The 25,961-nt window shown below is 45.2% G+C and overlaps 1 long non-coding RNA gene across 1 annotated transcript; it reads right to left on the bottom strand.

The window, feature by feature from the left end:
- Positions 1-1,096: 1,096 nt before the first annotated feature.
- On the bottom strand, positions 1,097-25,316 carry LOC125172167 (uncharacterized). Its single transcript, XR_007154622.1, has 3 exons — positions 24,764-25,316; positions 8,210-8,251; positions 1,097-2,386 (listed from the first exon to the last, which is right to left on the bottom strand). It is a non-coding gene; the product is annotated as an uncharacterized LOC125172167 (long non-coding RNA).
- Positions 25,317-25,961: the final 645 nt, after the last annotated feature.

Below are 25,961 nucleotides of genomic sequence, written 5' to 3'. Positions count from 1 at the left end.
AGTACTAAATACACGGAACCAGACGGGAAAGGCCACATATTACATGATTTCATTTACATGAAATGTCTAGAACAGGAAAATACATAGAGACAGACAGAAAGTGGATTAGTGGTTTCTAGGGTCTGGTGGGGTGTGATGGGGTGTGACTGCTAATGAGTATGTGGTCTCTTTGGGGATGCTGAAGCGCTCTGAAATTAGATAGTGGTGATGGTTGCACAACCTCGTGAATATACTAAGAACCACTGAATTGTTTTCTTTAAAAAGGTGGACTTTAGAATATGTGAATTATACCTCATTTAAAACAAATCTGTACACAAATTTTGATAGCAGCATTATTCATAATTGCCAAGAAGTAGGGGGAAAAACCAAATGTCCGTTACCTGATGAAGCTATTTTAAAAGTTTATTGAGGGGCGCCTGGGTGGCTCAGTCAGTTGAGTGTCAGACTCTTGATTTCAACTCGAGTTGTGGTCTCAGAGTTGTGGGATAGAGCCCTACGTTGGGCTCCATGCTGAATGTGAAGCCTGCCGAAGATTCTCTCTCTCTCTCTCTCTCTCTCTCTCTCTCTCTCTCTCAGATTATAAAATAAAAAAAAGTTTGGAGCACCGGGGTGGCTCAGTCAGTTGCCGGTTCAGTGTCCAACTTCAGCTCCGGCCACGGCTCAGGTCACGATCTCACAGTTCATGAGTTCAAGCACCTCATGACATTCTGTACTGTCAGAGGGGAGACTGCTTCGGACCCTCTGTCCTCCTCTCTCTCTGTACCTCCCCCATTTGCGCGTTCTCTCTCTCAAAAATAAACATTAAAAAAAAAGTTTAGGGTCACCTGGGTGGCTCAGTCAGTTGAGCATCTGACTCTTGATTCCTCGGTCATGATCTAATGGTTCATGGGATCGAGCCCCACATCTGGCTCTTTGCTCACAGCGCAGAGCCTGCTTGGACTCTCGCTCTCCCTCTCTCTCTGCCCCTCCCCTGCTCACACTTTCTTTCTCAAAATAAATAAATAAACTTAAAAAAAAATTTTTAACTAAAAATTTACAAAACGTTTATTGAATGAATGAATGAATGATAAATTAGAGGAGGAAGATATGGGAGGAAAATCAACTGAGAAACTCTTCCCTATGTCTGGGCAGAGCTGATTCCCTAAGACACCCTCGCTGTGGAGCCCAGGGCACCTGTTAGTGCCCTTCTCTCCCCTCTTCTGCTTCTCACCTGCATCTCCTCTCCCCGCCCTCCAAGTCGGAGATTCTGGTGGAAAGAGGCCCTTGCTGGGCTGGCAAGGGAACGGGCTGAGACGGAGCACAGCTGCCCCCTGGTGGTGGCCTGACGGGAGCACTTGCGGCAGAGGGGACGGCCTTGGGAAAGGAGCCAGCATTAGCCAGCCAGGGAGGCCTCAGGGACAGGCTGGGGGTGGAAGAAACTTCCCAAATGCCCGGAGGCAGGGACTTCTATGGATGGCGCCTAGGACACTTTGCTAAGTTTCTGCGGCTGATATCAGGATTCATAATTATTACTGGACTTTTCTGTTTGTTTCCTCCTCCTCCCAAAGTGATGTGGGCACCAGGAGTGTGGGAATGTGTCTGCTGCTTCACTCTGCTTCCCCAGCTTCCAGCACGGTCCCTGGCACTTAGTAGGTACCCAACCAAAGTGCGCGTGCTGTAGTTTGTTGTAGCAGAAAGAACAGATGGAGAAGCCAGGCTGTGAATCCAGTGTCTACCTTGTTCACCCAGGGACTTTGGGTACGGCACGAGACCTCAGTAGGGATGGTGGGGGGGTGCCCTCTGCAGGGTCTACAGACCTGGGGTGGGATCCCAGAGCTCCACTGACTCGCTGGGTGACAGCAGGCAAGGCCCTTGACATTTCAGCCCTCTGCCGTACCCCCTTTAAAAATTGGGAGAGTAAAACTTTCACCTCTGCTCCTTTGACCCCTTTAATGAAGATGTACTCAGAACCTGCCGCATGTCAGGTGTTGTGCTAGTGCTGGGTTCAGAGCAAACAAAGAGCCGTATCTGTCTCTGCTCTCAGGGAGCTTGTATTCCGGCGAATGGAGCCAACAACAGTCAATTATCACACACCTAACATATTCCAGATGGAGCCTGCAGGTTATAAAGCACAGGTAGCTGTAGGAGAGGACAGAGGGAGATGGCACCCAGGATTAGGTCAGAGAAAGCTGCTCTGGAGAAGGACGTTCAAACTGAGACCCAAGGAAGGTGAGGCTTGGTGAGAAGAACGTTCCAGAGATGTGGGAAGGTATTCAGGAGAATAGCAGCTCCACCTCGCATCACAGGGAGTCACATGGAAGCCAGGGCTGTCCCGGCCCAGAGGGAAGGAAGGCAGGAGAGGCGGGCAGAGGGCCTGGTGGGCAACCTTCAAGATTTGGATTTCATCCTAAGTGCAAAAAAGGGCATAAAGTAAAGAAATGAAAATCATGGGCCACCTGGGTGGTTCAGTCAGTTAAGATTCCGACTCTTGATTTCAGCTCAGGTCGTGATCTCACAGTGATCTCTCGAGTTCAAGCCCCACATCAGGCTCTTCGCTGACAGCACGGAGCCTGCTTCGGATTCTCTGTCTCCCTCTCTCTCTGGCTCCCTCTCTCTCCCACTGGCTCTCTCTCAAAAATAAATAAGCATTAAAAAAAAAAAAAGCAAAAATGAAAATCATGCTTCCCCCACCCAATGCCTCACCCTCCCAGATCCAGTCAATATTGACTTAACTCTGGAGAAGAGACCAAGTTGAGTGAGACGGCAGTTTGGCAGTATGGCTCAATCATCTTTATCAGTGTACAAGACCACCCTGAGAATCAGCTTTCTGAAATAATCTAGAACATTTGCTAGGGCAGGCATAAGATTCTAATTGCTGCACAAAAGATAGAACAAAGTGTTGGATCCTCCCTTTGTGGCAAAAAAATATAGAGGCTTTGGTTCAATCAGTGGTTCCCAGCCCTGGTATGCCTGTCAGAATCTCCAGGGGAAAATTTTAAAGTAGCATTACCTTAGGGCGCCTGGGTGGCTCAGTTGGTTAAGCATCTGACCTCAGCTCAGGTCATGATCTCACAGTCCGTGAGTTTAAGCCCTGCGTCAGGCTCTGTGCTGATAGCTCAGAGCCTGGAGCCTGCTTCAGATTCTGTGTCTCCCTCTCTCTCTGCCCGTCCCCCACTCACACTCTCTCTCTCAAAAAAATAAATGTTTAGATAGATAGATAGATAGATAGATAAAAGTAGCGATACCTGGGACCCACATCAGAATCTCCTGAGTGTAGAGTTTGAAATCTGTATCTTAACATGCTTCCCAGATGTTCTAATGTAGCAGGCCCACTGAGAGAAAATCTATGCTCTTGACATATAATGGGATATTTTGCCGAAAAAACAATATTACAGAAATATACCTTCTGAGGCCTATTGGTCATGTTTTATTGCTTAGGATAAAAAGTAGTTTGCAAAATAGTATAGGAGTATATCTTCCTTGTTTTGTTTTTGTATTCTCTGGTTTTCCACAACAAGCATTGATTGCTTTGGTAAAAGGCAATGAAATATAAGAAGGAATGGAAAGGAAAAAAGAAGAAGAAGAAGAAGAAGAAGGAATGGAAATGTGATAACTCAGATACTTCTTGGTGTGATCATTGTGTGTTTAGGTGGAAAGATTGGATTTCACTCACTCTATCCTTCAAAGGTTGTATTGACCCCCTCTATGCGCCCTGCCTGAATTAGGGGCTGGTGCGCAGGCACAGATGCGGTCTCACTGTAGTGGGCACAGAGTCAAGTCAAGAGACAGACATTAATCAAGTCATTGCATGAATGAGCAGAATTACAGCCCAGACTAAATTTCTGGCAGGAAAGAAACATGGGTTTTTTTAGAGAGTTTACCATAAGACGACCTAGACTCCAAGGTCTCCAGGGTCATGTAGGATCTCACTGAGGAGGTGAGATCTAAAGGGTGAAGAGTAGTTAACTAGGTGAAGGAGTGGAGGTGGAAAGGAGAGCAGTCCAGACAGAGCAGGAACAGCATATGCAAGGGCCCAGGGGTGGGAGGGAGTCCAGTGGATTTGAAGAACTGAAAAATAGGGCCAGAGTGCAAAGAAGTGTGTAAGTAGGGGCCCTAAGAGAGGCTGGGGAATTACCAGGGGCCAGAACATGTAGGCCTTGCAGGCTGTGTTAAGGTTTGGGGTCTTGGTCCAAAGAGCAATGGGAAGCCATCAGTGTTTCAAATGTGGAGATGTCATAATCAGATCTGCATTGTGACGTGACCACTCTGGCTGCTGTGTGGCGAAAAGCCTGGAGGGGGTCCCTGAGACAACGCCGGGAGACCACACAGGATGGTGACGGTCATGTTTCTTCATAAAAGCCTAGGCCGGAGATGATGGTACCTGGAGTAGTGTTGGATAGAGGTTGATAGAATGGGCGGTACCCGGCGATGGACTGCATATTGAGGCGAGCGCGAGAGGGGTTTCCAGGATGACTCGCAGGCTGATGGTGGGAAGGATCCTTAGACAATCAGGTTGGGGGAGATTACGAGTTGGATTGGACAGGCTGGGTTTGAGGTATGCTTGAGACACCCAGGTGGAGATGCGGTACAAGTGGCTGGATGTACTGACCTGGGGTTCAGAGGCGGAGCTAGGTTAGAATGGGGTCCTCAGTCTTGGCATTGCTGACAGTTGAGGCTGGGTAATTGTCACCGGGGCTGTCGTGTTCACTGCGCGATGTTTAACGGCATCCCTGGCCTCTGCCCACTAGATGGCAGCACCCTCCCGAGCTGTGGCAACCCCACAAGTCTCCAGACGTTTCGCTGAAGGTCCCTTGGTTGAGACACCCTTGGCTAGAGGTGTTCGGGAGTCATCAGCACCTACGGGGGTGTGGCCACGATTGCCCAGGGCGAGAGTGTGAGACGGAAGAAGAGGGTCCAGGACCCAGTGCTGAGGAGTGCCGGCGGCCGCAGGCGCAGGAGGCCAGGTCAGGAGGTGGGAAGAGGACCGCAAGGCAAAAAAACTCTCAAGTGAGGGAGTGCTTCCAGAAGGAGCGTGTAGCCAACAGCGTCATGTGCCGCTGAGGGAGCGTGAGTGCCCTGAGCCTGAGCCATGTCCACTGAGCTTGGTGACCTGGACAGAGTGGTGACCTCAGGGTGCTTTGGTGGGGCTGAACCCAAATGGCCAGGCCACAGAAGCTAGAGGAGGAAGCGGGGAAGTGAGCGCAGTGAGAGCAGACAGCTCTTCCGGAACTGTTGCCAGGAGGAGAAATAGCGGGGAGAAACAGGAGGGTGGCTTGAGTTGAGGGCGGGGAGTGGGGGAGGTGGAGGCTGTTTGCAGGTACTTTTAAGATGAGAAAGACTTAAGCATGTCAGACATGCGGGGACGGTCTGGCTCAGAGGGCGGAATGTGCTGCACAGAGGCGATAATTAGATGAAGACAGGAAGGAATGGGACCAGGGGGCTGGGCCGGCTGGCCAGTGGTGGGCGGTGGGGGGGGCAGCCGGGGAAGGCGGCAGGGGTGGGGAGTTTTGCCTATTTTGTGGGTGATGTGAGGGTCCCCAGCTGAGGGGGCAGGGCCTGCAGGCTGTGTTTGTGGAAGGAGCGCTGAAGACGTGGGGCAAATGGAGAACCTCGATAGGGTGGATACCGGGTTGCGGAAAGTGGGAGAGAGGGTTTAAGGAGACATATTTAAAGAGCCAGTGCAGTTCTGGATCCTGAGGAAGAGGCGGGTTATGAGCTGCTCTCCTTGTTATCCATTGTCTGGGGTCCAAAACTGGCTCGACCCTTTAGTTCAGTGGCATACCGTCTCAGCGTCTTAGTTTCCAATCTGTAAAATGGGGATGATACCAGAACCTACCTCGTAAGTTTGCGGTGAAGATTCGATTAAAGTGCGTCGAGTTCCTACAACTTGGAAGAGCACCAGGGGTGACCCCATTGGCATCCCTGGGCCTGGAAAACCCAGCAGGTGTTCCGACAGACTGACCAGCAAGGGGCAGCATGTCCATGCAGGAAAGCACTTGGAGCTTGCCTTTAGGTCAAGGCACCTAAGCCAGCAAGGACGCAGGCCCAGGCTAGCATGGATCCCCATTTGGGTGGGGAAGAAGGTTAGAGTGCGGTGGGGTGCCCCAGCTCAGGTGGGATGGGGAGCAAGCAGTGTGAGGGCTCACGGAGTGTCTCTGGGAAGAGGAAGGACAGCCTTGTGGGCAGAAAGGAGCAATAGCCTTGATGAGCCGAAAGGAAAACAGACGAATTCATACTAGCTGTTTTCCTGTGCCCAAAGCCAGACTATGCTGGGTGACCACGGATGTTCTGGGCAGAACAGGATGAAGAACCCAGTCTAAGAAGTAGCCTTGCTGGACATCTGGCTGGCTCGGTCGGTGAAGCATGTGACACTTGATCTCAAGGTTGTGGGTTTCAGCCCCACATTGGGTGTAAAGATTATTTAAAAATAAAATCGAAGCAGAAGGAGGAAGGAGGAAGGAGGAAGGAGGAAGGAGGAAGGAGGAAGAAGAAGAGGAGGAGGAGGAGGAAGGAGGAAGGAGGAAGAAGGAAGACGAAGAGGAGGAAGAGGAGGGGGAGGAGGAGGAGGAGGAGGAAGAAAAGGAGGAAAAGGAGTTCGGCTGAGCCTAGGGACGGGAAGGGAACTATGCTGACTTGAAGAGGGCAGAGTCCAGCCTGGGATTTGGGCTGGGAGTTGGGGAGTGAAATGGCTGTTAGGGATTTGCAAGCTAGGAGTTAGAAAGCAGAGAACATGAGACAGAGAAGCCAGATTTGGGGGCCGGGGGCGGGGGGAGGGGTGGTGGTCTAACAGAGGAAGGATGGAGAGAGCCAATCAGACTCCGGGAGGCCCAGGGCCCCAGACACAACCTTCTGGCAGAGTCCCAGACCCAGTAGCCAGAGAGCCAGGCTGAGCAGGCCTCACCCGGCCTGAAGTCCTCCCCTGCCTTAATGAAGCCTCTGTAGAGCCAGGGAGGTCCTGGGTGGGGCCGCTGCCCTCCAGGCTTGATTCCCCTGCCAGGAAGTAGTAAGGTGGCCTCTTCTTTTTCCTGGTCCTTCTCCCAGGTCCCTTTGCTCCCCTGCCTGTTGTCACAGTGGACATACCACCCAGAGCCTGTTCTCTCAGATATGGGGATCCATACCAGGGTGCAAACTCAGCCAAGGCTGGGATTATAAACAAGGCCAAGGCTACCCGCGTGGACCATGCTCCCACGCGGTTACTCCTCTTTACCGGATTCCATTTGCGCCTGGCCTAAAACCCTAGGAGGGTGCCTGAGAATGAGACGGCCTCAACTGTTTGGGATAGGGCGGTCCTCGGGGCTGCCTGATCCCATGCCCTCATTCTACAGGGGAAGAAACCCACGCACAAGAGCACAGAGGCAAAGTCTTGTGGCAAAGCAGAGACTCAAAGCTGAGACCCCCGTGTTCTCTACGCTGATTGGTAGAGCTAAGAACAGATAGCCGTGCAGTGGCTGGAGAACTCCTGCCTGACAGAGGAGCCCAGGCTGGGTGTCATCTCCAAGAGGGATCTTTTTCAGGACAGAGCATGTCCCTAGCCCCCTGTGTGATCTTTGTCAAATCCATCCCTCTCTCTGGGTATCAGAGCCTCCACTCTAAAGAAGGAGGATCAGAAGAAAGGTGGGGGACAACTGTTTAACACATTTTATTACGTGGTATAATCTTACTTTCAACATTGGAAAAACGAACAAGAAGAGAAAATTACAGGTTCATTTGACCTATGAACATGAAGATACAAATCCTAAATAAAATACTGGCTGATTGAATCCTATTTTTTTTAAATCATGGCCAAACGGGGTTTATTAGAGAAAAGAAAGGAGAATTAACAATCAGAAAATTCATCCATTAGGGGCACCTGGGTGGCCCAGTGGGTCCAAATCTTGATTTCGACTCAGGTCATGACCTCTCGTTCATGAAATCAAGCCCCATGATGGGCCCTGAGCTGACAGCGTGGAGCCTGCCTGGGATTCTCTCTCTCCCTATCTCTCTCTGTCCCTCCCCCTGAGCCACCCAGTCACTCCTAGGGCAAATACAGTCTTAATGGACAAACTTTAGGTGCCTCTAGGATCACCGACAACTCAAAGATACTTGGTATCACAGCTACTATTAATTTAGCCCTGGGGTTGTGGCTGAAATTACAAAGAAAAGGAAAAGAAGTGGGAGAACTGTCATTATGTACAGAGTATATAGTCATCTACAAAAAAAAAAAGCAATAATTACACAAGAAAAGACTTACCTATAAGAATTCGTAGCATGTTTCCATATCAGCAATAACCAACTGGAAAATATAAAGGAAAATAAAATACCTAAGTATCTAGGGAATTTGCTTCTTCTTCCTTTTTCTTCTTTTCCCTTTCCTTCCCAAAAAATCCAGTCCTAGAGCCATTAGATGGGGCACAAGGTGACATCTGTGCAGAGGGGTGGCCTGTTGCGGTCTTGGGGCCCAAGTGGGGCAAGGAGGATCCAGCACGGGGGAAGCTTGGCATGAGATGTCAGAGTCTGAGCAGAGTGAAGAGAATGACATATATTCTCTTGCTCTGTCCACTGAGGGGCGGGGGGGGGGCAGTAATACTCCAGCAGCAATGAGCACTCCTAGTACTCAGATCTTGGCTTCTAAAGATCATTCTCCACTAGGGGCACCTGGGTGGCTCCATCGGTTAGGTGTCCAACTTCGGCTCAGGTCATGATCTCACAGTTGGTAAGTTCGAGCCCCATGTCAGACACTGTGCTGACAGCTCAGAGACTGGAGCCTGCTTCACATTCTGTGTCTCTCTCTTGCCCCTGACCCACTTATGCATGCTCTGTCTCTCTCTCTCTCTCTCCTCCCCAAAAATAAACATAAAAAAATATTTAAACATAGGGGCACCTGGGTGGCTCAGCCATGAGCCACCTGGGTGAGATCAGTCATGATTTCACGGGTTTGTGAGTGTGAGCTCTGCTTCGGGCTCTGCACTGACAGTGTGGAGCCTGCTTGGAATTCTCTCTCTCTCTCTCTCTCTCTCTCTCTCTCTCTCATGTGCATGCGCTCCCTCTCTCTCTGCCCCTCCTGTGCTCTCTCTCTCTCTCAACATAAATAAACTTAAAAAAATTTTTTTAAACATCTTTAAACATAAATAAATATCATTCTCCACTAAAAGGAACCAGGTCTCCTTGGATGAATGACCGATTTCAGGATTGGGGCAAAGAAAGTAGAAAATAAACATAGCTCATGTTGTCATAAGAGAAAGCAAGGAAGTGCTCAGAGAATGATGGGACGTGCCAAACGGACATGTCCAACCTGGAAGGGCTCCCCCACAAAAATGAGACAATTTGAAAGGAAAATAAGTATTAGTGATACACTGAATAAAATAGAAAACCCATGACTCCATATTGCTACCACTAAATACATGAATAAATTGAAAGTTTGGTAAAAATAGAATATATATGGGCGCCTGGGTGGCTCAGTCGGTTAAGTGTCAGACTCATTTTTGCTCAGGTCATGATCTCGCGGTTTCATGGGTTCAAGCCCTGCATCAGGCTGTGTGCTGACAGTGCACAGCCTGCTTGAGATTCTCTCTCTCCCTCTCTCTCTCTGCCTCTCCCCTATTCATGCTCTGTCTCTCTCAAAATAAATAAACTTTAAAAAAGAATATATATTTTTTATTTATTTAAAAGTTTATTTATTTTGAGAGAGACAGAGATAGCATGAGTGGGGAGGGGCAGGAGGAGAGAGAGAGAGAGAGAGAGAGAGAGAGAGAGAGAGAGAGATCCTAAGCAGGCTCCAAGCTGCCAGTGCAGAGCTGGACTTGGGGCTTGAACTCACTAAACTATGAGATCGTTTCCTGAGCTGAAACCAAGAGTTGTATCCTTAACCAACTGAGCCACCCAGGTGTCCCGAGAATATTCATATGCTTGAAAGAAAATTTTTTTAATGTTTATTTTTTATGTTTAAGAGAGAGAGAGCGAGCGAGCAGGGGAGGGGCAGAGACAGAGACACACACACAGAATCCGAAGCAGTCTCCAGGCTCTGAACTGTCAGCACAGAGCCCAATGCGGGAGCTGGAACTCACGAACTGTGAGATCATGACCTCAGCTGAAGTTGGATACTCAACCAATTAAGCCACCCAGGAGCCCCTAGGATACTTATATACTTTTAAAGAGCCACTCCACCAAATACTTTCAATTACAAAGGGAAAAAGAATAGCTTGCCAGTGGCAACACCTGGCAGATACGGCCTTAATCAGATGATCAAAGTAAACACCATTAGCAATGGGACAAATCGAAATTGTGTGCCATCTGATAGGATGCCATGGGAAGGATGCAGCATCGTTACTGTGATGTTCCTGCCAAAGATGCACAATCTGAATCTAATTGTGAGGAAATATCAGACAAACCTAAATTCAGGGACATTCTGTGAAATAATGTGAAAAAACAAACTTGTCTGTGCTCTCCAAAAGTATCAGGGTCATGTAAGTTAAAGAAAGACTAAGGAACTGTTCCAAACCGAAGGAAATTAAAAAGACATAAAAACCAAACGCAAGGTGTGGTCTGAACACGTGATTCCTTTTGCCATGAAGAATGTTATTGAGGGGGGCACTTGGGTGGCTCAGTCGGTTGAGCACCCGACCCTTGATTTCAGCTCAGATCATGATCCCAGGGTTGTGGGATGGAGCCCCACATTGGGCTTCAACCTGAGCATGGAGCCTGCTTAAGATCCTCTCTCTCTTTAACAAAACAAAACAAAACAAAACAAAACAAAACAAAACAAAACAAAACAAAACAAAAAAAGAAAGAAAGAAAGAAGCAAACAAGCAAGCGAGGGAGGGGCACCTGGGAGGTGGCTCAGGTGGTTGAGCATCTGACTTCAGCTCAGGTCATGATTTCACGGTTCTTGAGTTCAAGCCCCACTGACAGCGAACAGCAGCTTCAGATCCTATATCTCCCTCTCTCTGACCCAACCCCATTCTTGCTCTCTCTCTCACTCAAAAGTAAATAAAACAGGGGAGCCTGGGTGGCTCAGTCGCTTAAGCATCTGACTTCAACTCGGGTCATGATCTCAGGGTTCATGAGTTTGAGCCCCACATTGGGATCTGTGCTGATAGCTCAGAGCCTGGAGTCTGCTTTGGTTTCTGTGTCTCCCTCTCTTTCTCTGACCCTCCCCTGCTCGTGGGTTATCTTTCTCACTCTCAAAATTTCAAAAATAAACATTAAAAGATAATTTAAAAATAAATAAAACATTAAAAAAAAAGATTCTCTACCTCTTCCCCTCTTCCCTGCTTGTACTCTCTCTAAAAAAAAGGTGGGGGGAGAGAGAGATTGAGAGAGAGAGAGAGGCACCTGAGTGGCTCAGTCAGTAGAGCATCTGACTGTTGGTTTCAGCTCAGGTCATGATCTCACAGTTCATGGGTTTGAGCCCTACGTCTGGCTCTGCTTAGCCTAGCAAAACCTGGTTGGGATTCTCTGTCTCTCTCTTTCTGCCCTTCCCCATGCTTGTGCTGTCTCTGTCTCTCTCAAAATAAATAAATAAAACTTTAAAAAAATGTTACTAAGATTATTGTTGAAACTTGAATAAGGTCTCAGGATGAGATGGAGGTGGTGGTAATGTATCAATGTCAATTTCCCAATTTTGATAGTTACGTTGTGGCTACATGAGATTGTCCTTGTTTATAAATACTCAATATTAAGTATGTGGGAATGATGGGGCATCAGATTGGCAACCTCAAATAGTTTACAAAGAAAACCTCTTTGTATTTTACTTGCAACTTTCCTGTATAATTTAAATTGTTTCTAAAATTTTTAAAACCTAAACTTGACATTAAAATATCTAAAAGTTGGGGCACCTGGGTGGCTCAGTTGGTTAAGTGTCCGACTCTTGGTTCTGGCTCAAGTCATGATCTCTTGGTTCTTGGGTTCAAGCCCTGCTTCAGGTTCTGTGCTAACAATGTGGAGCCTGCTTGGGATTCTCTCTCTCTCCCTCTCTCTCTCTCTCTCTGCCCCTTCCTAACATGCACATGCTCTCTCTCTCTCTCAAAATAAATAAACTTAAAAAAAAATCCTTAATATCTAAAAATTAATTTTAAAAAATCTTTTTTAACATTTATTCATTTTTTGAGAGTGAGAGACACAGAGCATGAGCAGGGGAGGGGCAGAGAGAGAGGGAGACACAGGATCCGAAGCAGGCTCCAGGCTCTGAGCTGTCAGCACAGGGCCCTACGCAGGGCTTGAACTCACAGACTGCGAGATCATGACCTGAGCTGAAGTCAGACACTCAACCGACTGAGCCACCCAGGCACCCCTAAAAATTAATTTAAGGAATGGAAAAGATCCCTAGGGTGAAAGCTTTAAAATTCTATTAACGAGGAGAGCGCCTGGGTGGCTCAGTTGGTAGAACATGCAACTCCTGGCCTTGGGGTTGTGTTCGAGCCCCACATTGGGTATAGAGATTACTTAAAAAAAAGAAAGAAAGAAAGAAAGAAAGAAAGAAAGAAAGAAAGAACGAACTTAAAAGAAAATTCTATCAAAGGACATAAAAGAAGACATAAATTGGTACCTAATTCCATTTAGGGAGACGTAACATCATAAAGTTACTGGATCCTCTCAAATTCATCTACAAATCCAGTACCATCCCAAGCAAAATTCTACATGGACTTTGTTTAGGAGAAAAAAAATGAGATTATTCTAAATTATATAGGGAAGAATGAAGCCCAGAGTCAATCTGTTAAAAAAAAAAAAAAAGAACTAAATGGGAGAGGTTGTATTTCATCAGATATATAAATATAGAAAGACGGATACGCAGATTATAGATATAAAGACAGATAATAGATGATAGAAAGGTAGGCAGGCAGGTAGGTAGATAGATCTGCTATAAAACAAGGGTAGCACTGGGAATGCAAACTGGTGCAGCCACTCTGGAAAACAGTGTGGAGGTTTCTCAAAAAAACTAAAAATAGAACTACCCTGCAACCCAACAATTGCACTACTAGGCATTTATCCACGTGATACAGGTGTGCTGTTTCGAAGGGACACATGCACCCCCATGTTTATAGCAGCACTATCGACAACAGCCAAAGTATGGAAAGAGTCCAAATGTCCATCGATGGATGAATGGATAAAGAAGATGTGGGATATATATACAATGGAGTATTACTCGGCAGTCAAAAAGAATGAAATCTTGCCATTTACAACTACATAGATGAAACTGGAAGGTATTATGCTAAGCGAAATTAGTCAGAGAAAGACAAATATCATATGACTTCACTCATATGAGGACTTTAAGAGACAAAACAGATGAACATAAGGGAAGGGAAACAAAAATAATATAAAAACAGGGAGGGGGACAAAACAGAAGAGACTCATAAATATGGAGAACAAACTGAGGGTTACTGGAGGGGTTGTGGGAGGGGGAATGGGCTAAATGGGTAAGGGGCACTAAGGAATCTACTCCTGAAATCGTTGTTGCACTATATGCTAACTAATTGGGATGTAAATTTTAAAAAATTAAAAATAAAATTAAAAAAAAAAACAAGGGTAGCACCATAAATCGAAGAAGGAAGGAGCACACTTTTTAGTAGATGGCATTGGGAAAACTGGCTCACTATATTGGAAACAATGAAACAAAACTGGCTTCATACCTTTACCCACCACAAATGTAGATTTCAGATGTATGGAAGCCCTAAATGTGAATATCTTTATAATCTAGAGATGGGAAAAGTATTTCTTAAATTAGACCCAAAGCACAAGCCATAAGACAAGAAATACTGTATTTGATTATATCTAAGATTTTTGCTCACTGAAGGACCATAACAACAAAATTAACAGATAGAAAACTGGTAAGAGATTTTGCTATGTCTGAGGCTGACAACGGATGAATACTTAGACTGTACATGGAACTCCCGCAAATCAACAAGAAAAGGAACTAAAACATTGGGGAAAATGAGCAAAGGATATGAATAGGCAACTCACAGAAGGGAAATCCAAATGACTAACAAGATGTGAAGAGATGCTTAGATGCATACATAATCAGAGACACACAAAGTAAAGTATCAGTGAGATGCCATTTCACATCCATCAGGCTGGCAAAAACAACAGAGCTGGACAATGCCGAGCATTGGGGAAGACTTAGAGAAACACCCACCCTTGTGAATTGCAAGTGGGAACAGAGAACAATCAGGTAGTATGTAAGTGAAATTAAGCATGCATGTACCCCAATGACCCAATACTGAGTTGATATCCGTGTAGATGGAATAATGGTCCCAATTTTTCACCCCATGTCCTTGTCATAGCCTCAAGATGGGCAGAGAATTTCCCCAGCCCTTGATGTTGGGCTTGGCCATGTGAATTGCTTTGACCAATAATGTGTTAGCAAGTGAGACACATGTGGATGCATGAAAAAGACTTATGCATTTGAGCTTGTGCTTTTACACTTGTGCCATCACCATGGGAACACTGGAGTAGCCCCCTGCCCTTCCAGCCTAAGCTGGAGACGTGCCTGAGAATTAAATGAATATAAGAAGAAGAGAAAACACATGAAGAGCCATTGCTGCAACTCCATTTGGACACGTAGGGTCAACACTGCTTTGCGCACAGAACTCAGAACTTTGCACAGAGCCAGAACTCACTCTGGGATTTTCAGTCATGCAAACAAAAGGTCTCTGCTTAAGGCAATATGATTTTGGCTCTTCTGTCACTAAAACAGAGTCCAGATGAATTCATCTCCCTTTGCAGTATTTTAACTACAACCAAACTGAATTACTTATTATCCCTTAAATATTCAGCGTCTCTTTGCTCTCACTCAAATTCAATGTAACTAATATTTTTATGAGCATATATCATTTCAAAGATAGAAGTTTCTAGAAATAGATACTACCAAGAGCAACTGGCCGGCTCAGTCAGTGGAGCATGCAACTCTTGATCTTGGGGTTATGGGTTCAAGTCCCAGGTTGGGTGCAGAGATTACTTAAAAAAATAAATAGAAATAAGAACTTAAAAAAAAAAAAAGGGGGCGCCTGGGTGGCGCAGTCGGTTAAGCGTCCGACTTCAGCCAGGTCACGATCTCGCGGTCCGTGAGTTCGAGCCCCGCGTCGGGCTCTGGGCTGATGGCTCGGAGCCTGGAGCTTGTTTCCGATTCTGTGTCTCCCTCTCTCTCTGCCCCTCCCCCGTTCATGCTCTGTCTCTCTGTCCCAAAAATAAATAAACGTTGAAAAAAAAAATTTAAAAAAAAAAAAAAAAAAAAAAAAAAAAAAAAAAAAAAAAAGGTTCTACCTGGCATGATCTAGCCTATGGTAGATATGACCTACTCAATTTTATTAATTCTTTCAAAGAACCAATTAGCATTGTTGATTTGCATTTCTGCTCTTTACTATTATTGTCTTTAGTTGATTATTCTTAGATTTTTTAAATATTGGATATTGTTCTTTTTTTAATTTTATTTTTTAAATTTACATCCAAATTAGTTAGCATATAGTGCAACAATGATTTTAAGAGTAGATTCCTTAATGCCCCTTACCCATTTAACCCATCCCCCCTCCCACAACCCTTCCAGTAACCCTCTGTTTATTCTCCATATTTAAGAGTCTCTTATGTTTTTCCCTCTCCCTGTTTTTATATTATTTTTGCTTCCTTTCCCTTATGTTCATCTGTTCTGTGTCTTAAAGTCCTCGTATGAGTGAAGTCGTATGATATTTGTCTTTCTCTGACTGACTAATTTCGCTTAACATGATACCCTCTAGTTCCATCCATGTAGTTGCAAATGGCAAGATTTCATTCTTTTTGATTGCTGGGTGGTAATTCTCCATTGTGTGTGTGTGTGTGTGTGTGTGTGTGTGTGTGTGTGTGTATATATATATATATATATATATATATATACCCACCACATCTTCTTTATCCATTCATCCATCAAAAGACATTTGGGCTCTTTCCATACTTTGGCTATTATTGATAGTGCTGCTATAAACATTGGGGTGCATGTGTCCCTTTGAAACAGCATAACTGTATCCCTTGGATAAATACCAAGTAGTGCAATTGCTGGGCTGTAGGGTAGTCTATTTTTAACTTTTTGAGGAACCTCCATACTGTTTTCCAGAGTGGCTGCACCAGCTTGCATTCCCACCAACAATGCAAAAGAGATCCTCTTACTCTGCATCCTTGCCAACATCTGCTGTTGCCTGAGTTGTTCATGTTAGCCATTCTGACAGGTGTGAGGTGGTATCTCATTGTGGTTTTGATTTGTATTTCCTTGACAATGACTGATGTTGAGCATTTTTTCATGTGTCGGTTGGCCACCTGGATGTCTTCTTTGGAGAAGTGTCTATTCATGTCTTTTGCCCATTTCTTCACTGGATTATTTGGTTTTGGGGTGTTGAGCTTGATAAGTTCTTTATAGATTTTGGATACTAACCCCTTATCTGATATGTCATTTGCAAACATCTTCTCCCATTCCGTCGTTTGCCTTTTAGCTTTGCTGATTGTTTCCTTCGCTGTGCAGAAGCTTTTTATTTTGATGAGGTCCCAGTAGTTCATTTTTGCTTTTGTCTCCCTTGCCTCTGGAGACCTATTGAGTAAGAAGTTGCTGTGGCCAAGATCAAAGACGTTTTTGCCTGCTTTCTCCTCGAGGATTTTGATGGCTTCCTGTCTTACGTTTAGGTCTTTCATCCATTTTGAGTTTATTTTTGTGTCTGGTGTAAGAAAGTGGTCCAGGTTCATTCTTCTGCATGTCGCTGTCCAGTTTTCCTAGCATCACTTGAAGAGACTGTCTTTATTCCATTGGATATTATTTCCTACTTTGTCAAAGATTAGTTGGCCATACGTTTGTGGGTCCATTTCTGGGTTCTCTATCCTGCTCCATTGATCTGAGTGTCTGCTTTTGTGCCACTATTATTTTCTTTTTTCCGTGGGTTTGATTTGCTGTTTATTTCAGCCTCTTGAGATGGACACTTTAATCATTATTTTTCAAGCCTTTCTCCTTTTCTAGCATATATATTTTAAGGCTACAAATTTTCCCTAACAGTTGTGTTAGCTACATCCCACAAGTTTTGGTATGTCATATCTTTTTTTTTCTTTTAAAGTTTTTTGTTTCTGTTTTTTTTTTCTTTTTGAGCAGGGGAGGGGCAGAGAGAGAGGGAGAGAGAGAATCCCAAGCAGGCTCCATGCTGTCAGCACAGAGCCCGAGATGGGGCTTGAACTCATGAACTGTGAAATCATGACCTGAGCCGAAATCAAGAGTCGGACGCTTAACCAGCTGAGCCACCCAGGCTCCCCAGTATGTCATATCTTCATTATCATTTAGTTCAAATGTTTTTTTTTTTTTAATTTCCATTTTGATTTCTTCTTTTACCAGTGTAATGTTGAACTCCAGGCAATTGGGGATTTTCTATTTTTCTTTTGCTATTGATTATAATTTTGTTCCCTTTATGACTACAGAATATAGTCTGAATAATTCCAATCTTTTGAAATGTGTTGTCTTTTTTTATAGCCCCGTTTATGGTTGATTTGGATAAATGTTGCAAGCTTACTTGAAAATGCGTGAATTTTGAGTTCTCAGGCCAAATTTGTTTAGCAGACATCACTAATTGATCATAGCCCTTCTAACATTATATCTCAGAGACAACGTCAGAATCCTTCTTGATGCAGGGCTCCAAGCAGTCACTATCAAGTGATAGGAATAGGCACTCCATATGGAACCTATTTCCTGCCTGTATAGAGTCGGGATTCGCGGCAAGATGTCAGTGCTTGCCTTCAAATCCCAGCTCCTCCGCCTTCTAGCTGTGTGATCTCGGGCAAGTTGACCTAACCTCTTTGATTCTTAGAGTCTGGTCTGAAAAATGCTAATAGCTCCCTTGCTACCTGCAGCTGTGAAATGAAATGAGAATGAAGTGTTTCGCTCAGTGCAGATCATCTAGTAAACACCCTCTAGGCAGACATATCGGTGCCTGCCCAGTAAACACCCTCTAGGCAGACATATCGGTGCCTGCCCAGATTCTAAACTCTTCCACCTTTCCAGCTGGGGTTCTGCTCACTCTTCAAGGCCCTGGTAGAATCAATCCCTCCTCTGGGAAGCTGTTGATACTGAGCCTCTGCTCATTCTTGTTTTGGCTGTCTGGCAACTAAATTCTGGTTCCTATTCTAGAGGAATCCCTTCCTTAGGAGTCATGGCAGGAGATGGAAATGCCTCTCATTTTAAAGGCAAGAATCTTTAGATGTGTGTTTTCCCAGCTTGCTTTGCAGACTGCGCATTGTCATGTGACACTGATTCTGCCAATCAGACATTCCTGCTTGGAATTCAAAGCAGAGACAGAAAGACAGTGCCCCATGGGTTGCAGCAGCAGCTGGGAGGAAATGGCCTTTGTCATCTGGTGTCCTTTGTGGATGAGGATTAACACTGCAGGCTGTGGCTTTGGGGCTGGGCTGTTCCTCACCTGACCACTTCCATGGGTGATTTTGGTGGTGAAGGGGTTCAAGACAGCCCATCTGCTCCTGAATGTGCCACTTTGGCAGTGGATTATTTAGAGCTGAAGGCACTTGAGACCCCGCAGGCTGAAAAGAAACTTGTCCCTCCTGTAGCCACATAGAAGAATCTAAATTGGGGGTCTTTCCTAGAATAAGGATTTTAACAAAGATAGATGTAATCTCAGTGACCCATCTGTATGGCACCACAAACATCTAATTACCAAACATCTACTCTTCTCACTGCCCTGGAAAGGGCATTGCCCTTTGAGCCGAGATCCCAGACCTCTACTCCCTTCTCCTTAGTTCAGAACGACAAGTATATCTCATTTCGCCTGTTTTTGGAATTTCCGTGTCTGTGTGGTTTCCCTGTACGTAGTCTATTCTTTCTCCTGTTAATCTGTTTCATGTCAATTTGATTCTTAGTCCAGCTGGAAGGGCTCTTGAAGGAGGACAGGAATTCTTGCTTCCCGACAGTGGCTTCTTGGCCCAGAGGTCTGTAAGCCTGGTTCTCCCACATACCAATACCCTGGAACAAACCCAACACCCTTCCAACAAGTTCCCTTGCTGCTTAAATCAACCAGAGTCAGTTTCTGTCATAACCAAGATCCCCTCTGCTAGGCCTTCCTTCCTCCTCCTTTTCTCTCACCTCTAAGGCTCCTGTGGCACCAAGGGTTTCCCCACTCCCTGCAGCCAGGAAGGCCTGGCTTTGACCACAGCCATGTCATTTTATGCCCCTACAACAAGCTCAAAGTCCTCTATCCAAAACTCGATGGGCCAGAGGTCATTCAGAATTCAAAAACTTTCAGATTTTAGAAAGGTGATTTGGTGCTTATTCTGGGGCCAAATCCAGTAACCAACTACATTAATATGTTCATAATAAATGGCTTATCCCAGTCAGATTATAAATAGCTTGGTGTCAGTTCAGATTAGGTTTTTGCTATCAATGACTTTTGATTGCAAACTTACAAAAACACTTTGGAGTTTTCAGAGCTATATAAATTTCAGACTGCAGATTAAGGGATTGTAGATATGTAGAAAAAAAAAACTTAGAAAACAAAAACTCTACCAACGACACTTAAAGATCTAATTTGTTTTATTAAATGATTCATGAACCATGCAGCAGCCTATCCGGCAAGCAGAAGAGTGCTCCAAGGAGTTTTACAAAATATAACTCTTTTGCAGGAAGCAAAGGGGCAAGAAAGTTGTAGGCAGAAGAAAAGAAAGGTTTATTCCAGCAAGATCACCTTCCCTTAGGAAAAAGAGCAGGAGGGGGTTACTTATCATGCAGATTAGCTCTTCAGCCTTTGGGGAAAGGAGAGGGCCCAGGTGATAGATAACTTCAAGAGTGCTTATCAGAAAATTCCTGATTGATAGGTTAAGATTTATTTTTCTGGGGGAAGTTGAAAGTGCAATTAGGTTAAGTACTAAGCTCCGGTTTGGTGATTGGGCCTGGCCCAAGAGAAACCATTCGGGGTCTGTGGTTTTCTTTTTTCTTTTTAACATTTATGTATTATTGAGAGACAGAGAAAGACAGAGCATGAGCAGGGGAGAGGCTGAGAGACGGGGAGACAAAGAATCCGAAGCAGGCTCCAGGCTCCCGAGCTGTCAGCACAGAGCCCGAGGCGGACTCACAAACCGCGAGATCATGACCTGAGCCGATGTCTGACGCCCAGCCTACGGAGCCACCCAGGCTCCCCTGTGGTTTTAACAAAGCTTAATGGCCAGTATTAGCTGGCATTTATTAAATACCTACTGTGTGCCAGGAAATGTGCTGGCAATCCTCACCTCCATGCTATGAAGTAGGTGTGATTTTTATATCCATTTACAGCTGAGAAAACAGAGTCTTAAACATGAGCATAAGAGCAGAAACTATCTGACTTTGGGAAGAGATATTATTTTATTTTAATGTTTTTATTTATTTTTGAGAGAGAGAGAAAGAGAGAGAGAGAGAGCGAGAGAGCGCGAGCACGAGCAGGGGAGGGGCAGAGAGAGTAGGAGACACAGAATCCGAAGCAGGCTCCAGGCTCTGAGCTGTCAGCACAAAGCCTGATGAGGGCTCGAACTTATGACCTGAGCCTAAGTCAGATGTTTAACGGACTGAGCCACCCAGGTGCCCCAAGAGATGTTATTTTAATGGATGAGAAAATGGGAGGCTCAGAGAGGTGAACTGATTTGCCCTGGGTCACAAAGCAAGAAATTCACAGGACAGAATCCGGAACCGTCCTGCAGTCTCCCTTTGAAAGAGAGCATTCCAGTGCCTGTAGGGGTCCAGTCCAGCCCATTTCTACTCCCCCGCCTCCAACCTCCTCCCCCCACCTTGTCTCTCTCCTGCTACCTAGAGCCTCACCTCACCTTTGCCCTACTCTATCCCAAATCTGGTAACCCGGATTTGGCAGGCACAGGAAGGAAGTGCCAGCTTCCTACCCCTCCCAACCCCACAACTGCTCAAACAAAAGATAATGCAAATACCTTCTCAGGAACAACCACGAGCAAATGTCTACGCTTCCCTGACGGACTGGTTATAAACATGCAAATGTCTGGGCCATTTCAGTTTATTGACTCTGGGCTTGGCTATTTCTGGCCACTTTCTCCTTCACTACTCCCAAGCCCCACCCCCAATTTCCAATATCTTTTGAATCAGTGGTTCCCAGACTGGGGGTTTCACAAACCTGTGTGCCAGCAAAACAAAAAGAAGCAGGGGGTGGATGTAGAATTGCCATTAAGGGCGTTAAAAACCACAATTCCTGGCAACCTAGCTCTACCCTTCCAGAAACTCGGGACATTTAACATCAGCATAGGGGCACACTTAACTTCACTGAAGAGTCACAACACTTGTTCTTTGTTCTTTTGTTGTTGCCGCTGACACAAAGAAGCCACAGTTGCCAGGATGGCTATCCTGGTCCCCCAGCGATGGCTGACCATTTGACACTGGAAAGTCCTCAAAATAAGAAGCTAGGCTGGTTAACCTGCAGTCTCAGCCAGCCCATCTTTCTTCACTCTAGAGCAATCCTAGCTGCCTATAATTATTGCTCGTTTTGTGCTAGGACCAAAGATAAGAGCCTTCCATAGGGCAAGAGGCAATTACTATTCTCAGCTTCATTTTACAAGTGACAGCAGGGATTTAAATGTGAGTCTTTCTAGCTCCCAAACCACTACCCTGTAATACCTCTCCGAGAAATGGGGATGAACAGGGGTACGCAGAGCATCGCATACTATGCACACACCTCACTGTAGGGAGAGAGGAATCTGGGAACGAAGTGTTGAACAAGCAGAACAGACTGTTGGGAAAAGGATCTCGAAGCTGGATCTAGAAGTTGCCCAATGTAGGGCTGGAACTAAGAACCATGAGATCCTGACCTGAGCCAAAGTCAAGAGTCGGACACTTAACCCACTGAGCTACCAAGGCGCCCCTGCATTGGGAATTCTTTGCCATGTTATCACTACTATCACTCTGTTGAAGAATGATACAAGAAACTGTGGAGGCTGCTGTTAGGCTATGGGCTTGAGCAATGGAAACCTAAGTAAGTTAAAAGGGCCCACAGTGACCACCTAGCTGAATGCGAATAGGCTCCTTAGGTGACCCGCCTCAAGATAATCTATAGGCCCTAGTTGATCAGTGGGCTACTGAAAACCAGGCACAGGTACCAAAAAAGGAAAATTCCACATGTTACCGTACCTCCTCACTCCCCCCTTAACTGTACTCCTCACCACTGCCTCCCAGCAGACAGTCTCTCCTTTGCTGTTCTGCCTGCACTGCCTTCTTGTGGTGTGTTCAATAAATTTCTATCGCCTCTGTTCCGCCTCAGGTGAATTCTTTCACCACCCACGCTGCTGGCCTCCACCTGATCCGGCTGCCCCACGGAAACCCCGATATATGTTTCACCACGTTTTACCATATTTGCTAATATTTTACCACATTTGCTTTATCTCCATACATGTCAGCACTGGTCAGTAGGAACTTCTAGGATGATGGAAATGCTTCATTCCTGCACCGTCCAATACAGTAGCCATTAGCCACATGTGGTTACTGAGCACTTAAAATGTGGTTAGTGTAACTGAGGAACCGAGTTCTTTGTTTTTAATTAATGAAACTGTGAAGAGCTACATGTGGCTAGTGGCTACCGCTTTGGATGGCACAGCTCTATGTGAACACGTTTTAATTTTTTTCTTTTTAAAAGATTTTTTTTTTCAATGTTTATTTATTTTTGGGACAGAGAGAGACAGAGCATGAATGGGGGAGGGGCAGAGATAGAGGGAGACACAGAATCGGAAACAGGCTCAGAGCCTGACGCGGGGCTCGAACTCATGGACCGCGAGATCGTGACCTGGCTGAAGTCGGACGCTCAACCGACTGCGCCACCCAGGCGCCCCAATTTTTTTCTTTTTAAGAGAGTGCGAGTAGGAGAGAGGGGCAGAGGGAGAGAGAGAGAATCTTAAGCAGGCTCCACACTCCGAGTGAAGCCCAACACGGGGCTCGATCCCACGACCCTGGGATCACGACCTGAGCCAAAATCGAGTTGGACACTCAACTGACTGAGACACCCAGGCGCCCCTTGTTGCAAATTGCTATATTATACACATGAAACTAATATAACACCGTATGCTAATTATACTGGAATTAAAACAAAAAACCTGTTTTCAGTGTTTACTTATTTTTGAGAAAGAGAGAGCACAAGTGAGGTGGGGCAGAGAGATAGACACACACACAGACTCTGAAGCAGGCTCCAGGCTCTGAGCTGTCAGTGCAGAGTCAGAGGCAGGGCTTGAACTCACCAACTGTGAGATGATGACCTCAGCTAAAGTCAGAAGTTTAACACACTGAGCCACCCAGGTGTCCCTAAAATTAAAAACTTAATACAAAATAAATGGGGTACCTGGGTGGCTCCGTTGGTTAGGCAGCTGACTCTTGATTTGGCTCAGGTCATCTCACAGTCCAGGAGATGGAGATCCACGTTAGGCCCTGCACTGACAGCATGGAGCCTGCTTGAGATTCTTTCTCTCTCTGTCCCTCCCCTGCTCATGTGTTCTCTCTCTCAAAATTATACAAATAAACTTAAAAAAACAAGCTTAATGAAAAAGAAAAGAAGTTGCAGACATCATGATACTTAAATACCTAAGTTTATACATCTTCAGAACAAGGACATTTTCCTATATAACTAGGGTACCAATTTCACACCTGAGAATTTTTTTATAACAAGTTTATTGAGATACAATTCACATACCATACAATTCACTCACTTCAAGTTCACAATTCAGTGTATTCACAGAGGTGTGAAACTGTAGGGCTCTAGGGCAGGCTGCCCCAAGATGAGCCATTCCGGCATAAAGATTATTTTGAGTTAAAAGTAATATCCCCCCCAAAGTGATAAAAACCCAGCAGATGCAGGAAAAGCTCTCTGCCTCCCCCTCAACTGCCTAAATTTATGTTGGAAAGGAGAGTCTGTACCAGGAAGAGAGCTATAAAAAGAGACTCCCTTTACCTAAGAAACTTATCTGCATAATAGAGAAACTTTTTCCAAACATCTCCCTTCACCTTCTTGCTAATGGTCTTCCTCCCCTTCGTATCCACAGCCCCCTACCCCTCTCCTTAGCTCACATAAACTTCATGTTACCTCACTGTCTTTGGAATTTCTTATCTGTGTGGGTTTCTTATTCAGTGTGTACTTGTGCCTGTTAAATTTTATTTTCTCCTATTAATCCGTCTCAGGTCAATTTGATTCTAAGTCCAGTTAGAAGGACGAAAGGGCAGAGGGAGGTCTTCCTCCCCGACAAAACGGTCACCACAATCAATTTTAGAACATTTTTATCACCCTAAAAAGAAACCTGTACTCATTAGCAGTGACTCCCCGTCTCCTCCTCCAATCCCCAATTCCTCCCTCAACCCCAGCCCTAGGCAACTACCAACGTACTTTCTGTCGTTATGAATTTGCCTGTTTGGGACATCCATAAATGGAATTACACAGTATGTGGCCCTTTGTGACCGGCTTGTCTCACAAAGCAGAACGTTCTTGAGGTCCATCCATGTTGCAGCAAGCCTCAGACCATCATTCTTTTTTACTATCACTAGTGAGGTAACATTCATATAACGTGAAATTCGCCACTTGAACCCGTACAATCCAGTGGCTTCCAGTAAACTCACAATTGCTGGGCAACCAAAACTACTTTCTAGTTCCAGAACATTTTCATCACTCGCAAACCCACAAACGAATCCCTAGATCCATTAAGCAGTCCCACCCCGTTCCCCCACCCCACCCCAGCTCTAGGCAACCACTCATCTGCTGTCTCTGTGAGCCCTTTTTTACCTTTGTGGGTCATAGAAATGGTACCATGCAATACGTGGCTTTTATGCCTGCCTCCTTTTACTTACCATGTTCAGCATAATGTCTTCAAGTTTAATCCAGCTTGTAGAGTGTACCGGGACTTTGTTCTGTTATGGCTGAGTAATATTCCATTGCATAAATGTACCACATTTTGTTTATACATTCATGAGCTGGTGGACATTTGCACCGTTTCCACCCTTTGGCTATTGAGAATAATGGTGCGAAGAACATGTGTGTAAGTTTTTGTTTGAACATCTGTTTTCGATTCTCTTGAATTACTCATCAGATCCTAATTCTATGCTTAACTTTTTGATTAACTGCCAAACTGTTTTCCAAGCAGCTGCACCATTTTGTATGTCCCACAAGCAATGTGTGAGGGTTCCAACTCTCTGCATCCTTACGCTTGTCATTTTCTGTCTTTTTCTTGACAGCCATCCTGGTGGGTGTGAAGTGGCACCTCATTGTGGTTTTGATTTAAATTTCCCTAACGACTAATGATGCCGAGCATCATTTAATGTTACTGGCCCTGTATATCTTCTCTGGAGAAATGTCTGTTTAGGGGTGCCTGGGTGGCTCAGTCGGTTAAGCATCCGACTCCTGCTTTCAGTTCAGGTCATGATCTCACGGCTTCGTGGGTTTGAGCCCTGCATTGGTCTCTGCGCTGGCAGTGTGGACAGAGCCTGCTTTGAATTCTCTTTCTCTCTGCCCCTCTTCCACTTGCGCTCTCTCTCTAAAAAAAAAAAAAAAAAAAAAAACTTAAAAAAAAAGAAAGAAATGTTTATTTAAGCCCTTTGCCCATTTTAAAAATTGGGTTGTTTTCCTTTTTGTTGTTGCAAAGTATTCTTTATACAGCATTCTGAATACTAGACCTCTATCAGATACATGATTTTCTCCCATTCTGTGGGTTGTCTTTTCACTTTCTTCATGGCATCCTTTGATGCCTAAAAGTTTTTCATGTTGATGAGGTCCAATTTATCTACTTTTTCTTTTGTTGCTTATACGTTTGGTATCATACCTAAGAATTTACTGCCAAATCAAGGTCATGAAGATTGACCCCTATGTTTTCTTCCAGGAATTTTATACCTTTAACTCTTACATTTGGGCCTTTGATCCATTTTCAGTTAATTTTTGTACATGATGTGAGGGAAGGATTCAACTTCATTCTTTTGCATGTAGATACCCAGTTTTCCCAGCACCATTTATTTGTTGAAAAGACCCTTCTTTCCCCTACTGAATGGTTCTGGC

Source organism: Prionailurus viverrinus, chromosome C1 (genome assembly GCF_022837055.1).
Source record: "Prionailurus viverrinus isolate Anna chromosome C1, UM_Priviv_1.0, whole genome shotgun sequence".
NCBI classification, from domain to species: domain Eukaryota; kingdom Metazoa; phylum Chordata; class Mammalia; order Carnivora; family Felidae; genus Prionailurus; species Prionailurus viverrinus.
Note: the sequence above shows the minus strand (reverse complement) of the source record. Positions and strands in the feature narration are given on the sequence as shown.